Genomic DNA, 17271 nt, shown 5'->3' on the forward strand with positions numbered 1-17271 from the left:
AACTGATAGGTTAATCTAAATAGCAGTAAACTGGCATAAATAGGTATAATAAAATTGCAGTTGTGTTTATTTTAATTACCTATCTCACTATCTGACAGAAATGATGTTTCATTAATAGATCAGTTCTAACAAATAGTTCTATAGTGAAGCAAGGTAATAATGCACATATGCAAATCAATACCACTGACTCCTTACAGTGTTTTCTTAATCTTGTTTTGATCTAAACACAGATTGGCTTATGGAGAGTATATCTATGTAAATCTATCAATACTTTTATAGGGCAGGTATTAAAACTTTAAGTATATTGACATAAAGGTGGTGACTTATTTTGTAAATTTGCAAGTGCATATTAATTATTATTATACCAGTAGCTTGTAATGTTTATTCTAAAACTCTGTAAATGTGCTATAGACAGAGAGGAACATTTGGAAATAACAGGTAGCATGTGAAAAAGTCATTGGGTTTGCCAGCCACAAGTGGATCATAGTGCACTAATAGTCATTACCCAGTTACTTGCAATACACAATAACCTGTTATACAGACTATTGAAATTACTGTAGCTCATACAAATATTTGGTACACTCACCTCCCCTCCAAAGCACCAACAACCAGGGCAAGCAAGTAGCTTGGTATTGGCACCTAAAAACAAAACCCACAAAAATATGCATTAGATTACACACAATCTTATGATAATATAGGTGTATTTATTAAAGAGAAAAGGACAGAGCAAAAAGTTTTACACACACTGTATATTTTCACATGTTGTTATGTTTCTGTCAAAATATTTTGTACACAACTGTGTGGCTTTTGTATTTTCTTCCCTGTTTTGTTTCTGTTTCCCAAAAACATACTGGTAGATTCATTGGCTGCGAACAAGAGAGTGATTGAATGTGTTTACAGTGTGAGCTCCAATAGAACAGGGACCAATGTGGACAATTAAACATTCTCTCTACAGCTCTGCATAATATGGTGGCCCTATATAAACGGTAATATATACATTATGAGAGGAAACGTGCCCATGTTTTCTACACACTTGCAAAAGAAAAAATTGCCAATTCCAAATTATAAGTAGCTTGAGATTTTACATTCAATCAGTTTAACTTAGTATACAGGGTGATTCAAAAGTCGCAGTACACCCTTTTATTTCAAAAACTCTACAGGAATTGGGCCGATTGTCCGATTTCAAGATGGCGCCCATGTTTGGTACATACCGTGAAAGATAGACCACGTCACCCATACTTTACTGGAGTATTCAGGCTTCCCAATTTCCTGTAGAGTTTTTGAAATAAAAGGGTGTACTGCGACTTTTGAATCACCCTGCATATATATATATATATATATATATATATATATATATATATATATATAATGTGTGTGTAAAACTAAATATAGCTCAATTTATCAAGCACAAACATAAGTAAAATAAAGCTTTATGTAGAAAACATTCTCATATAGCTCTCCATTTTTATTTCTAAGGTTGAATACATAAATGATGGAAGAGAAAGACATACATTTTGCTTGAAGCGATAAATCTGTTTTTTGCAGTCATTTGGATCAGGAAAGTCCCCATCATGAAGAGCACTCATTAGTGCCACCAATTCTTTTGGAATGGAAACCTAAATGGAGTCATACAAAATACAATCTATTGGAGTATCATAGAACAATAATACAATTCAACACAGAGCTTACATTCAATACTCAGGCTCCTCTCGAATTTATGTTTAGAGCAAGTCTACAAAATATCTATAAACAGCACTATGAATATCAATATAAATATGTCATATACAATACAGTATACATTGATACAAAATTTAGTGATGTAAACTAGTTAGCATGCATTGCTGCTTGGAGCTTATCTTCTAACCTTATCCTTACATTTTACTATTTTTTAGCTTAATCATGAAAAGTTTCAACTAATCAACTCACAGGAGAAAATGCATACTCAGCAATGCAATGATATTAAATATTAGTCTGATTAACAACATTATTCATGGGAATTATCACAAAATTTAATTGAAAGGTTGTTACCTCAGGCATGTGAATTTCTAATGCCCTAATAAATTTCTGACAACCAAACAAATCTGTCTTAAAATATCAGAACCAGAAATTTAACTTTGATTCAAAGGCAGCCCATTCGCCACCTACTGATTACTTCTGGTACTGCAGCCTCTCCCTATTCAATTATTTGTATTGGAATAATTCTCCCAACTATTTTATTTTTATCGTGTGTATTTTCAGACATAACTGTTTCAGAATCTCCTAGATCAGACTTAGGTGACTGTAAAACATTTTTTTTAAAGCTTTTTATAGCTTTCAGTCCTCAGTCCCTACACAATGCCAACCAATACTTCATGAGCAACATTGTTTTTTGATATTTTTTTTTGCAGCCCTGCAGTTCTACAAACATAACTTCCTTTTTATCTAAGCCTATGGACATTCAATTCCTCATACTTCACTGAGGATTTATTTTATATATTTTTAAGGACATGACCCCGCAATGCGCAAGTCCAATTTTCTCAAGTTGAATGCATCCCACAGTCTGCAATCAATAGTGGCCCCACAGTTTCACTATCCAGAAAGTCCACTTGGGCCTCAATCTCAAACACTGTATTCAGTGATTGCGTAGATTTATTTCTCTGTATTTTATCTCTTAACTTCTCAAAACTTATTAACACAACACTCATATTTCGATAAGCAGTTCACAAAGCAGCTTCCTCTGAATTCAGGCAAATATTATTTATATTACCTACACACCAATAACAGAAATATATAATGTACTGTTTAGCAAAGTGGCAGACAAACATATATTACGCTTTAAACCCTAACTTTTAAATTGTGGAACAGTTACTGTAAACAAAAATAAATAAATTCATATTTCTGCAACACAGATTTCAATGGAAAAACAAAACTATAACCAGTCTGCAAACTATGGTGTACATTTGTTTTGCAAATAAAAGAGGACAAAGCTAGCAAACCAAATGCTTTTCCAAAGCAAACTATGTACAGAAATCTCAGCATGTGCCCCCACTTTTGTTAAAGTAATAATTGAATTTCTAGAGCAAACGAAGATTAAGAAAAAAGTATAATTGTTTATTTACAAAATACAAGCTTGCGCTGTGATATCACTTAATTTCAATCCTGAAATTCAGATGAAACTGTTATTTTTGTAAACACTGAACAGTAGGCTGTTCTACAATTCAAATGGCATAATATAATTGGCTGAGATAGAATGTTGGCGTTTCTTGGTTCTTCAGGGTCCTAAGCATGAAATGGGATGGTTATAGGGAACTTGGACTTTCGTTGTCCACTATTGATTAGGAGCATCTCTTCTTTGAATTAATTCTTCCACTGCTGCTCACATCCCTGTCCTCAGCTCACACAAATAAATAAAATTGGCACAAAAAATACCACATCAAATAAAATAACACCATGTAATATATATTTCATGCTAATATATTGGCTTATATAGCTGTCCATTACAGAACTTTTTTTTTGTTTAATAAATTGATTAGACCCCTCAGATTCCTCGATATCTCTGCATTACAGGGTACAATACGACACAGCTCAAGATGAAAACTACAGGTATTGAATCTTGTGTGTGTGTGTGTGTGTGTGTGTATATACTCCTTACAGTTTTGTTTTACCTTTAGTGACAATTTTATGTATACAGCAAGACTGAAAACAATAACCTTGTCAAAATATTCATAGCATGTCTGTAAGGGTTAAAACTACCAGAACAAATTCAGTCTTGTATGAAGACATGAGAAATGCATGTCTATGATTATAGGGCCTGATGTATTACAAATCTTCATTTGATCTGAAAATGCTTGAAGCTGCTTTTAGCTCTTTTTGAGCTTTCTAGGCAGTTTTCAGGCATTGGACACTGTTTTAATTGTGCTCGATTAGGTCATGTGCATCTTCAATCAAAAAAGTCTGAGCAATGAGCTCTTCGTCGTAGTAATTGCAAGATCTGCATTTTAAATTTCTTATAGTGCCTTATATACACCTTACCTTGTATGATAGGTGCATCGTTTGCCAGTTCAAAAGAAGCAGAAGGTATGTTTTCTTTGTAATCATCTTTATGTTGGCCAACTCAATCTGATGTTTGAATGAATGTGGAACTCCTCACCTGGATCTGTAATATGATTCCACCAGTTGTGGCTTCATTGCTTTGTGTGATTAAAGAAAATATATTATCTACAAACTTAAATACCCGCAACTTATGCCAAATATCAAAATTAAAGCATTGGGGGGGGGGGGGGGGGTACATTGAAAAGGATGTGAAGTAAATTGGTATTTAGGATCTAGAGAGATTTTGAGCATTACTTGCTTTAGACTATTCACATTTTACAGGAAGTAAGGGCAGATTCACGAATATACCCCCCCTTTGCAGTCTAAGTGCTTCATGTACTGCTTGTTTGCTTTATGATACTTTTACTAACCATGTTGGTTAGCATTTATCCTTAGCTGACAAGTAGACATTATTTTACATTTTATCACTGTACTATGCATGGTATTAAACATTATTAAATTGGTTAGAATCCTGACATATTTCATCTTTAATGACTGAGTATTAAAATCTCAATTGAATGAATCAACGGCAGTTTCATTACAATTATTGTATCTTGCATATAAATACTGTGAATATAATGTAACAAACCTCTCAAATAGATACCGAAGCCAGGTTCCTCTTTGCCAGACAACGTCTTCTAGCACAATGTTCTGTTAAACTCCTTATGACCAAAGTGTACGAGTAAATGTGAGTCCAAGAATCTGATGTGATGACTCCTGGATATTCCAATTTGCAGAGGACATGGTTGGTCACACATCAAAGCTGCAACTCCTGATTGTTGGATTTTGTTATGCCAAACTGTATTCCAGTGAGTATGTAAAAAATAGTGCTATTATAAAGTACAGGTGTGACAAAATGGACCACCTATGCCACCCTGTCTGTTACTGCTGGGAACTGGCTGGGCTTACATTGCCACCGTTCCCTTACGTTATCCCAAGTGCACCCTCTTGCCGCAGTAGGAGGAGCTTACAATGCTGCCACCACTGGACTCCTTAAACAGCATCCAGTACTGGGTTCCTTCTGGGTAACTGTCACTGCTGGGGTACCTCCTTGCTGGTGTATCTGGGCTGGTACTCCTGACCTCTTACTATGGATCAGGGTTGCTGTGGATGGATCCCCCCCTGGCCTATCACACTGCTGCTGGATAGAAGGCAGAGTGGTGGTACCAGAAAAGCTGGGTCCAAACCTCAGAAACAGCCGGGAACGGATTCGATTTTGGGTCTAATTTGTAGGTCACAGGATTTTCAGCATGGAAGATATTTTCAAGCAGGTCTTTGAAGCAAGTGATGTTTATTTGCTCTTCACAGGTTAAAGGTACCAGTGATCAGGTCAGATGAAACAAGAAACAACAATTTTTCAATACAAGCCAATGCTTTTTATACAGTTTGGACACAGCCTCAAAGGGTAAGCCAGCCCCCTTGAAGTCTGAGCTATTTTTAGAATCAGGATGGCATGTGTTTACACAAACATGGATTTACATGCATTGCAAAGCTAACAATATTTATGCTTATCTGTGATATCTTAAAAACCTTGCTGTGATTTCCTGCATCTTATTTCAGAGCCAGAAAGTCTACTAGCAAGTCAAAAGGTTAATTAACATTAATTTAGCATGAGTCCTTTCTTACAACAGTTGCAGAATACACATTTCAAAAGAAAGGTACAACCCCCAAACAAATCATTTCCCCATATCACAATACACAAAAGACTTTCTAAACTAAGGCTCATTGTATCAGATATATACATCAGAAATAAGGCATTTCCCTTAGCAAGGTTAAAACAGAAAAAAACACATTTTCTACCCTGGTCTCAGAAATAGCAATTTCCTACATCAAAATCTACACAATATAAAAAAATAAGTGCATTGGCAATTATATAAATAAGCGCCCTGCGCTATATCCTTTAAGTAAATTTATACTATAAGTTATGTATAAGTGATTCAGTCAGAAAAGGTATGGGGTTTTAATACAGTATTTCTTCCATCAAATTGATTACTAAACAATTAAGGATGAATTGTATTTATAAACCGGAACAGACTCTTCATCCTTCCTTTTTAGACTGATGGCCATTTTATAACTATGTATTGAGGTAACCCGGAATGGCAATTATTGGTTGAAGTTTAGCAATATCATTTGTGTTACAATAGCAGACATGGTGACTCAGTAGCTGTGGCTTCCTTTAGCAAGACAACTGCTGGTAAATGCCTGATTACATCTGAAATTAAATGTATAAGCTGTTGATCTTGCTCAAGAGTGAGATAAAAAATGATTTGCACACTTTCTTAGAAAGTTTATTCTAAGTAATACATTAATTTTTAATGTTTGTGGTGGGGTTGTTTGTGTATGATTCTTAATACTGCTAAGATAACTTTTTTTTTTTGCATTCCGAATTGTTAATAAAAAATTCTGTATTCCTATTGTCTGTTAAGGCAGGTGCAAATCTGTTGCATGGATGTCTGCACTAAAGATCTTGTGGGGTTTTTTGGGTTTTTTTTTCAACCGCACAATTTTTAAGTTTGGCAAGCAGAGAAATATTATTATTATTATTATTATCGTTTATTTGTAAGGCGCCACAAGGTTTCCGCAGCGCCGTACATGGTACAAACAGTAGAGTATACAGGGTAAGACAGTACAGAACAATAAACACAAAGTACCAGAACTTCAGAAACTCCAGGCAGGCAGATACAGTAGAGACGGAGCAGAAGAACAGGTATGGAGACAGGAGGGGAGATGGGCCCTGCTCATACGAGCTCACATCCTAAGGGATGTAAATAAAGCCATATAATAGAATAGGCAAATGTGTATAACACAGGCGCATACCATAGATCCCTAACTATCAAATAATGTTCATCATAACATAAAAAAGTCACATGAAAAAATCACAAATCTAGTGGATGCGTCTCGACAGAGTTCATCATGGAAATAAAACCGTGACTCTGCAATGAGAATTTCCAATGGTGTAGTTGCAGATATGTAAAACAAAAAATTAAAATTAACCAAACAACCAAATTGTGTAGCCAGTAAAAAATATATTGAAACACACTCTAGCACCAAATCACCCTCGATACAATGATGGAGTCAGTACTCAGAGAGTGTGCTATGGATACATTTATGCACCACGTGTGAGTTTTCTTAATCAAACAATAATAAGTTGCAGGGGACTTGCCCTTTTAAAATGCACTTACTAAATTGCTTTTAAAACCGCTTCTTTAATCATAATGAAGCATTCTCAGCTGTAGCCGGTATCGCCCTTTTCTTTTATGGTCTCGTATTGTTGAAATATGATTTGTACATAAAAAACAAAAATGTAGCAAAATGTGGCATAATACCTTCAAAACAAGTTTTTAATTCAGCAAACTTACAAATAGAAAGTAAGTGAAAACTTCATATATATTCGATATATGTTCGAGATATAATATATATATATATATATATATATATATATATATATTCTTGTTTTCATGTGGGAGACTGCTGCAAATTATTTTATCCTTTAGACTCGGTGCGCGCCTATAGATAGTTATTTTAGATGCCATAGGTAAAATGGTCTTTAAAATAGGGTCACTCCTAAGTATTTTCCAATATTTTTTAAACACATTCTCATATTTCTTATGATTCCTATTGAATTGGGTAACAAAGGCTAATTCACATTTATTTGAACTTGTGGTGTCATCAGTTTTTTTCTTAGCTTCTAGCATTTATTGTCTCTTAACTTTATTCACTTTCTGATGTGCTGCTTCAACACATTCTTTAGAATAGCCTTTTTCTAAAAAATGTGTTTTTAAGATCTCTATCTGTTCCTCACATATATTATTTTCGGAACAATTTCTTTTAACCCACATGAATTGACCTGCTGGAATATTATCCAGCCAATTTTTGTGATGATGACTGAGTTGATATAAGAATTACTATCTTTCAGTTTGGTATATGTTTTAGTATGCAGTGACCCATTTCTGGCTGATATCGAAGGTAAGTTGAATATTATAAGTATTGTGATCCAGATATTTGCAAAACAAATCTAGTGACTCCTTGTTCCCTTTTCACACAAACAATATGTTGTTGATATAGTGATGCCATGCTCCTAGACTTGCTCCCCAGTCATGATGTTTCCATATGAATTCATGCTCCCATATACGCAAAACTATTTGCATAACAGGTGGCAAATCTGGTGCCTATCACTGTTCCAACTTTTTGTAGGAAAAAATCTCCTTCAAAATAGAAATAGTTATTTTTCAAGATGAAATTAATCCCCTCTATTAGGAAACTGCAAAGATCCCTTTGTACACCATTCCTTTCCATGACTACTTTGATGGCTTCTAGACCTAGATCATGGTCTATAAGGGTGTGCAATGAGGATACATCAGCTGTAACTAGGTACCAATTCTTTTGCTCCTCTAAAGTGCTCAATTTGTTTAATAAGTCCCGCGTATCCTTCAAGTAAGATCTCAAACTGGTTACATAAGGTTGTCGAAGAGTGTAGATATACATAGACAAATTAGATGTGATCGACTACCCCATTAATGATCGGTATACCTGGTGGAGCTGTCACACTTTTATGTATATTGCATTACTTTGAGTATATATTGAAGGAATAGTTGAATTTCCAAGAACGAGAAATTTAGCCAAATCATCCTCCAATACATGTCTCTTGAAATAAAGCCAGTCTGTATTTATCTTCTTTGAGCTTGTAGTTGGACATCAGAAGGACTTTATCAATTGACTCTTCCTAAGCAGACTAGCAATTCTTGCCTCTGCTAAATCTTGATGTCCAATCAAAGCCCTCAATTACTCTTAAGGATGGTGAATACAGGAAGAGGGTGTGTGTGCGGGAGGGAGGGGGGGTTAAATATTTGGTACTAAGACATAAGTTAAAACCTTCCTCTGGCTAGAAAGAAATGTAAGTTATTGAGTACTGATGGCACTCAAAGGTCCATTTATCCACCTCCAAAATTATGTTATTATATTACTTTTCTTTATATTACACGTACACATACTTAGTCAGTTTGTCTGGTTATGCATTCAGACACCCCTGCACTGATTGGGATGAAGCCAATGTAATGTGGTCCAGTCGGATCCGGTACTGGTTTTAGGGAGTTGGGTACCAAATTGTACCACTGGAAATGTCGGCAGTTAACCTGGCGATGCAAAAATGTCAACAGGCTAAATGCCGACACTTGCATTCTGGGGACAGCTTGAAAATGTTGACTGTTTCATTGTCGACCATCACAATGCTGACATTGAAAATCCAATGTTGGAAAGAAAGGACCCAGCATTATGCCCTAGTTATCGCCCAATATCTCTTCTGAACATTGATGTTAAGTTGTTTGCAAAATTGATATCTAATAGACTAAAATATTTTCTCCCTGAACTTATCTCAACGACCAAGTGGGGTTTATTTCTGGCAGAGAAGCTAAGGACAATACTACCAAGATAATAAATTTAATACATCATGTCTCCTCTCTAGATATGTCCATGGTCCTCCTGTCTACCAATGCTGAGAAAGCTTTTGACAGGGTGGATTGGGGTTTTATGAGAGGTGTTCTTTCTCACATGGGTCTTGGCCCGTTATGTCTTCAGAAAATTCTGGCCCTATATAGATCTCCAACCGCCAAGGTAAGAGCAAACGGCACCCTTTCGAAACTCTTTTACCATTTTTAATGGCACATGACAATTTGCTGACGACCTACTGGCTATCATCACCAATCCAATTACCTCACTACCTAATTTGATGTCAGAGTTCACTAAGTTTGGTTCGCTTTCCAACTTTAAAATACATTTTTCTAAATCAAATGCCCTTAATATTTTGGCTCCAGATCAAATGATAGAGGGTCTCAAAGCTGCGTTCCCATTTAAATGGCAGGAGTCATAGATTGTAAGCTTGCGAGCAGGGCCTTCTCACCTCTTTGTCTGTTTTACCCAGTTTGTTAATTAGTTTATTGTGTTTGTCCCCAATTGTAAAGCGCTACGGAATATGTTGGCGCTATATAAATAAATGATGATGAGTCACACATTAGATATCTAGGGGTTTCCATTGCGAGAGCTAATGACAAATTATTTCACTTAAACTATTCCCCCCTTCTCTCTAAAATTAAAAGAGATTTGTCTATCTGGTCTTCTTCCAAATTCTCTTGGCTAGGTAAAATGAATATCATAAAAATGAATATCCTGCCCAAGGTCTTATATATTATGCAAACTTTTGATTCCTCAGAGGTTTCTCAATAGTCTCCAACGCTTGTTTTGAGACTTTGTTTGGGGGGGGGGGACCACTCTTTAAGCACTCTATTTTATTTAGATGAAAACATCAGCATTGAGCTCAGTTACCAATGTCCCAGGGTTATCTACAGGCAATTAATCTAAGCAGGATTTTGGACTGGACCAGAGGAGGTGACAAAAAACAGTGGGTGGTGATTGAGAACGATTTTAATCCAACTCCGCTGAGGGTCATGCCTTGGTTGTCCAAGATTCCCAGAATCCAGCATCCCACCATAGGTCCTGCATTACAGATGTGGCAGAGGACTCGATTTGGGGAAAATATCTCGGCATTTCCCTCACCTGTCACTCCCTTTGTTTTCAATCCGGACTTCCCTCCTGGTTTATCAGGGGTGGGATTTAGATTGTGGTCTCAGGCAGGGATTATAGGCCTTGGGCAGCTGGTGGTGAATGGTAAATTTCGTCCCTTTGCAGATCTTCAGTCCGCGTTGTCATTGCCCTCAACCGAGTACTGGAAATATGTTCAGGTGGTACATTATATCAGTTCTATCGGAGGACCCAGATCTCTTGATAGACCTCCTTCCCCTTTTGAAAATCTCTTTTTATCTAAATCCGCTCCGAGCCATGCTATATCTGTGATTTATAAACTTTTGATGGAGGACAAGTTCAGATCCCCACCTCCCTTTGTAAGTTTATGAGAACGTGATTTAGCTCCACACATAACTTCAGCCTTTTGGCAGAAGATATACACTTCAGCATCTTGGCAGAAGATATACACTAACACTCCCACTTGTTCATTAAGTATTTCTGTAATTGAGGCTCACTATGAACTTTTGACAAGGTGGTATAGATGCCCTACAGTTCTACACAGATTTAATCCTAAAATGTCTGCCTCCTGCTGGAGATGTTCCAATGCTGTTGGTTCATTAATACACATATGGTGGGAATGCTCAATTATTTCTTCCTTCTGGAGTGAAGTTATTAGAATCTCTAATGTCATCATAGGACAGGATGTGCCAACTGACCCGGGTTTTTGGCTATTATCCTTTTCCTCAATCCAATCCTCTAAATACAAAAAATCTTTATTAAAACACCTCAATAATGCAGCTAGAGCAGTCATACCCACACATTTCAGATCTCGAATCCCTCCTTCAATTATGGAGTGGTTCAACAGAATTGATTATTACATGTCCATGGACGATATTATTTTCTCTGCTAATGATAAATACTCTGAATATTTGGCACTTGGTCTTCCTTGATAAATTTCAAAGACTCATCTGACTTTAAATATGTGTGTTCAACATCAGTATAAAGTCACAGTCCCCCTTCCTTTCCCCTCCTCTTCTTCCTAATGTGTCCTTTCTTTACTTTTCTGTCTTCTTTCCCTCACTCTAAGTGTCTCCCTTCTCTTTTGGGAGTGTAATTGATGTAATGCCTTTCTTGTCATTTTAAAATAATGCAAAATGAGTCTTGATGTATTTTGTAACAAATGGTTGATCAGTCTGTTTAATTGTCACATTATTCTTTACCATTTTGCCGTCAAAAGCATCCATGTAATTTACATGACTAATCGCATGAAAATAAAGAATGTATAAAAAAAACCAAAAAAAAAAACAAAACAAAAAACAATGTTGGCGGGTCCGGAAGCTAATACTCTACTGCAGAAATGAGCTGGACTACTTTTAGATATCTGTGGTGCAAACTCCTATATATAAATGCACAAAATCAAATGGCCAAACATTAACGCGGACTTGCAAAGTACTTCGATATTTACAGTAACATACTGTAGTCCTTTCAGTAGTTATGGGATAAGTTTATAATGTGTTGAATCCACTAGTATGAGTAGATAGGGGGAAAACACCCCAGATGGGATATAGAGCAACTCTTCATTCTCCCTAGTGTTTTTTTTTCTGTCAAGCTAATGGGTAGATTTATTAAACATTCTAAAAAGGAAGAGTAGAGGTACAATTCAAAGCGTGCTCTAGAGACTTGAAAGCTATTGTGTGACTAGATTTCAAATAAACTGGAAGGATGGTCCCCTGGTATGGTATGCCTTGCCTTCGCCCTGTGCACAATCTATAGATATCATAATCTACAACCTTTGTGTTTGTTGTCAATTGTGTGATCTACTATGTTTTTTTGTTTGTTTTTTTAGCTTAAAGTATCTTCTGTACTCTGATTCATTTGTAAGCTAATCTATATGTATCTCTATATTTGTGTACAATGGTTATTTTTTATATTGAGGTTTCTGTTTGTGGGTGGGTGTTGTTTTTTTTTGTTTGAAAAAAATTCTGCAGAGGAGAAAAGAGTGGAGGTGTTGCTCACAGCCACCATTTAGATTCTAGGCATCATTTTATTTAGTATCTTACAAGATATATCTGGTAGACTTACAGCACCTAAAGTTCCTGTGTGGTCAGAGACTGCAGAAGAAAGACTTGCCAAGATGGTGTCTAGAGTGTCGTCTTCAGTCTCAACACCAGATCCTAATAAGGGCTTGACTTTGTCTCCTGGGCATGTTCTCCACCATATGCCACCTGGTCTAAGGCAGAATGCTTATGTGGGACCCATCAACTGAATCTGCTCACTCAGTGGGATTGCAAGCAAACTTCTAGGTTAGGCTCACAAGTCTCACAAAGGAGTCCCTCAACTGTCAGGATCCAAAGCTCAAGGAGTACAGAGTCTGTTACTACTATGCTTTCTGGCCAAGTTTCACTGGTTGACTAGTTTGGGCAAGGCACATGGTTCCAGAAAAATAGAAGGCTGCACGCCAACACTCTGGTGGGCAGTGTTGAATGCATGTTCATACTCTTATGACACAAACCTCTCAAAATATTTCCACCATCCATCCATACCCTACTCTCTTTCTTAAACCACGAAGGAGGTCCCATGAGCAAGGCTATGATGTCAGAAGGAAATCTGTGTCTCTCTGTGCTTCATGTCGTAGCACATTATCTCATTAAGAGCCCTTTCAGTTGCGGATCCGGAAGTTTGATATTCTCCAAATAGATCGGATTGTGATAACGCAGAACATCAGGTAGCTTGGTTCTATTCTAGTCACAAAGTCTTGGGGCAGAAGGAATAGACACCCTGTCAATTCCATGGAACTTTCAGCTAGGATGTGTCGAAGTCGGCAAATTGGATAAAGTCATTTCAATTAAAATCGAGCAAACTTGGTTGTCTTTGTCTGAAAAGATGCGTACGGTACGCTACGACGTACAAGGGCACGCTACGGCGTGGAAGGGCGTACGCAGCTATAACACGTGGCAGCAACAGTATTTGGTCTTTTACCATACATTCTCACAAACAGGCATACTTGTAAAATAGTACACATTAATGGTAGTTGCAACACATAGTCATTTATGTCGAAATATAGTAGTATTTATGTGTTATAATATAAGTTATATGCACATTAGTGAAATATATGGAACAGGTTGAAGGAATCATATCATGTGTGGTATCATAATAAACCTCTTAACATTTGCCACTGTTTGGTTCACTCTGCGAAGGAATCGCAGAGTGCATACACAAGTTATGAATGATAGGGAATTATGAACTACTTAAGACTAAGGAATCTTGGCGGGAAGAGCAGAGCATACCCCCTGGAGAGATGACCCCCTCCTTTGGATTCTTTAGGATCAACTAGCCAATGATTGACAACCCCTTGGACCTTCCTGAAACCTGGACCAATAGAAGCAAGCTATACCATCTTCATTGTATTACTGTATTCCTGTGTGCATATAAGCAGCAGCTTCACATCTAGTGTTCAGACATCTTGTCCCCAGACTTCAGGATTGAATGACTGCACACTGGATCCAGAGCGCCTGCGATAAGTAACGGCTGTACTTATTATTATTTCGCTTGAATTATTCTGCTACTTTTTGAGAATAAATCGTTGTGCGTTGGAAACACAAATCGAGGTTCGACAATCATTATTGGTTAGCGACAATACGCACATAACAGATGTGTGTTGCTACCTTTCCCACTCTGCCTGTAGATTGAGTGAAAAAGCAATCCTTCCGATTTGGCCGCAACATCCATTGTTCACAATAGCCTGGGGGATACTCAAAGAACAACCGTGGACTCTACATATTTGGCCAGCTCTTCTGCACCATGGGCCAATGCTGCATCTGAACCTGTAGGGATTCTCTTTAATGGCACAAATTGAGTAGTCATTGTTATGATGCAAGGACTCTCCAAGAAGGTGATGTGATTCTGCAGTTGGGGAAAGTATTATCCTTCTATTTAAAATAAAATAATAAAAAAAATGGGGTCATGGCTGAATCAAGAGCAATTTGCCTGTTTGTGCCCCTTCCAGTTACCAACTCTCTGGTAACTAGCATTTTCATCGCTTAGAAGTGCGGCTGCGACCTCCTCTCCATTGTCAGTCGGGACATCCACCCGTCTATCATCTCTTACAGCGTCTGTCCACCATGGCGTTGACCGTCCGGACTCCTCCCGCCAGTTTCCTGATATAAAACTACTGACAGGAGCGGCCTATCTGATCTGTAGCCGGCGCCATGTGACTGCGTCTTTATAGGAGACGCTTTTATCTGCCTGCCGTGCTCCACCACTGCCTGCCACTGATTCAAGCAGACTAACTCACTTCCAGGAGGTAAGCACAATGAAGTGCGGTGCCCAACAGACCTAAGAGGTAGGACCCTCCACCTTCTCCCTATCTAATCTGCAGACTCAGCCTCACTGTCTGCCATCCAGGCCGTACCTATATACCCTTTCTTTGGCTGTAGGAGACTGCCCTGATGACATTGGAATCGCTCGCTAGGCTCTGAGACCCTGCAGCTGTTCTTATTGCACTAATCAGAACACTTTCCCCTCCCCCCACCTCCCTTCCTTTTTTTTCAGTTTGTTTGCCCATCCTGGCTCTCCATTTATGGCTGTCCTTGTTCCATGGCTTCCCACAATGTTCCCCCTCCTATTTTGTTTTCAACTTGGCTTACATGACGCTGGTCTCGGGGAGCAGACGTTCTCTCCCTACACGCAAGACCTCAGGCTTGATCCAGTTTTCCTAGCCGCGTTCCCACGATGGGTATTCCGTCTATGCCCAGCATTTCCCTGCCTCTGGCCCTTCCCCCTGTCCTCGCTGACCAGCACCACAGACTAGATATGCCTTCTTACACTGGTCCTGTCCACTTCCCTGGCCTCCTCTTTAGCCTGACCTCCTTTTTACTTCTCCATAGACACAATCTGTCTACTGTTCTCAATAGCTATGTGCGGTTATAGTTTTGTTTTTCTGTTTAATTGTAGTTCATATGACCCTAGAGGACCTAGGGCGGCTCTCTCCCTCTCAATGGCTCTTACGATCTTCTCCCAGAACGTCAAAGGTTTGATTACCCCGCAAAAATGCACCACACATTTTCTCACACTGAAGCAGTATAAGGCTGATGTCTTCCTCCAGGAGACACCAGTCACACACCGATTACACCCAGAACTGAAGTCTAGATTATACTCCTGCACTGTCCATGCTTGCAATCCTAGGCAAAAAATCAAGGCGTTCCTATCCACTTTGCATCCCACGTTACGTTTGAGATGCTTACCTACCACTCAGACCCTGAAGCGCAATTGCCCTTCCTCCTTCTGGTAGGGAAACTTAATGTCCTACTCACCCTAGTTAACCTTTTATGCCCCGAACAAAACATTTTTATTTTTTTTTAATTATTTTTTCGCTGCCTTAGATTCTTGAATGCTAGTAGTTATGCGCTCATTGGAAAAGTCTGCAATCAGTTGAAATGCATTCGGACACTCCTATGTTGACACAGAGACAAGAAACCCTGAACAGCGTGTGCGTTCCACTGTGGAACGCACGTGATATTCCTCCTACGGACATCTCTACACTGGGTACCCAACCTGGCTTTCAACACCAAGGAAAAATGGCAAGTATTACATACAAATTGCAAATCGTTATTTAATACCTGCCACTTTGGACAATTCAGGTTTACCACCCATCCTGATAAGGACAGACATTCTAACTGCATAAGTGGTATTTAATAGATGAAAATTACCCGTTTATTGCTTTCTCTCAAAAGACTGGAATTTAGACCAAATTATTGGAACACTCTTCAATGAGACTGTATTTTAGATTCATTTATTGGAACAATTTGGTGCTGCTTAAATGTTGTTCCTGCTATTTTCTTTAAGACTGGTTACGTAGACCATTCATGCATGTAATTTTTTTTTTTCTTGTTTGAAAAGTTTATTTTTAGAGTTAAAAGGATACAAACAAGCAAAAGAGTTATTTAGGGTCCATGGGGACAGAAATCTGAAGTATTGCAGTTATCAGGTTATTCATGTCGAGCCAGAAGCTAGTCAGCTTCAGAAAATCCCACCAGGTGTGGATGGATGTCCATTCCAAGGATCAGTTTCTCCAGCAACGGTAAGAGGTATTGGGTAACATTTTTTTAAGACGTGTAGATACATAGTACCACCGATATAAAACTTTATAGACATTTTCTTTGATTTTTACACATATGGAACTAGAAGCAGCATTCTCACGAATTTCGCTCCGATCATCGGGACCAAGGGCCTCCCCAATGTCCCTTTCCCAGGCCAATTCATGGGGGTCCCTTTGGTCCAGTGTAGCCAGGGAGAGTTCGGAATAAAAGGTAGATATTAGGCCAGCTGTGGAGGATTGACGGAGGCAGAGGTATTCAAAAGAAGCGAGTTGGTGGGCAGTGAGCCTGTGCTTAATTGTATTGTGAAAGTTACGGATTTGTAGGTATTGATAGAAAAATTTGGTAGGGACCGTAAAAGTTTGCTGAAGTTCAGAGAATTGAGGGAAGATGTCAGTACGGGTTGGTCATTCCGAAGTCTGACACCTTGAGAGTGCCATAAGGAGAAGACAGCAGGCTTAAGGCCAGGTGGGAGGGGGGGGGGGGGGAGTTAGGGGAAAGTCTGGATAATTGATTAATGGTAAAATCGGGGAAGGTTGAGGGGATAGAGCATACTTCTGAGACCGAGTCCCAGATTGTCAGAGAGTGA

Source organism: Mixophyes fleayi, chromosome 4 (genome assembly GCF_038048845.1).
Source record: "Mixophyes fleayi isolate aMixFle1 chromosome 4, aMixFle1.hap1, whole genome shotgun sequence".
In the NCBI taxonomy this organism is placed as follows: Eukaryota; Metazoa; Chordata; class Amphibia; order Anura; family Limnodynastidae; genus Mixophyes; species Mixophyes fleayi.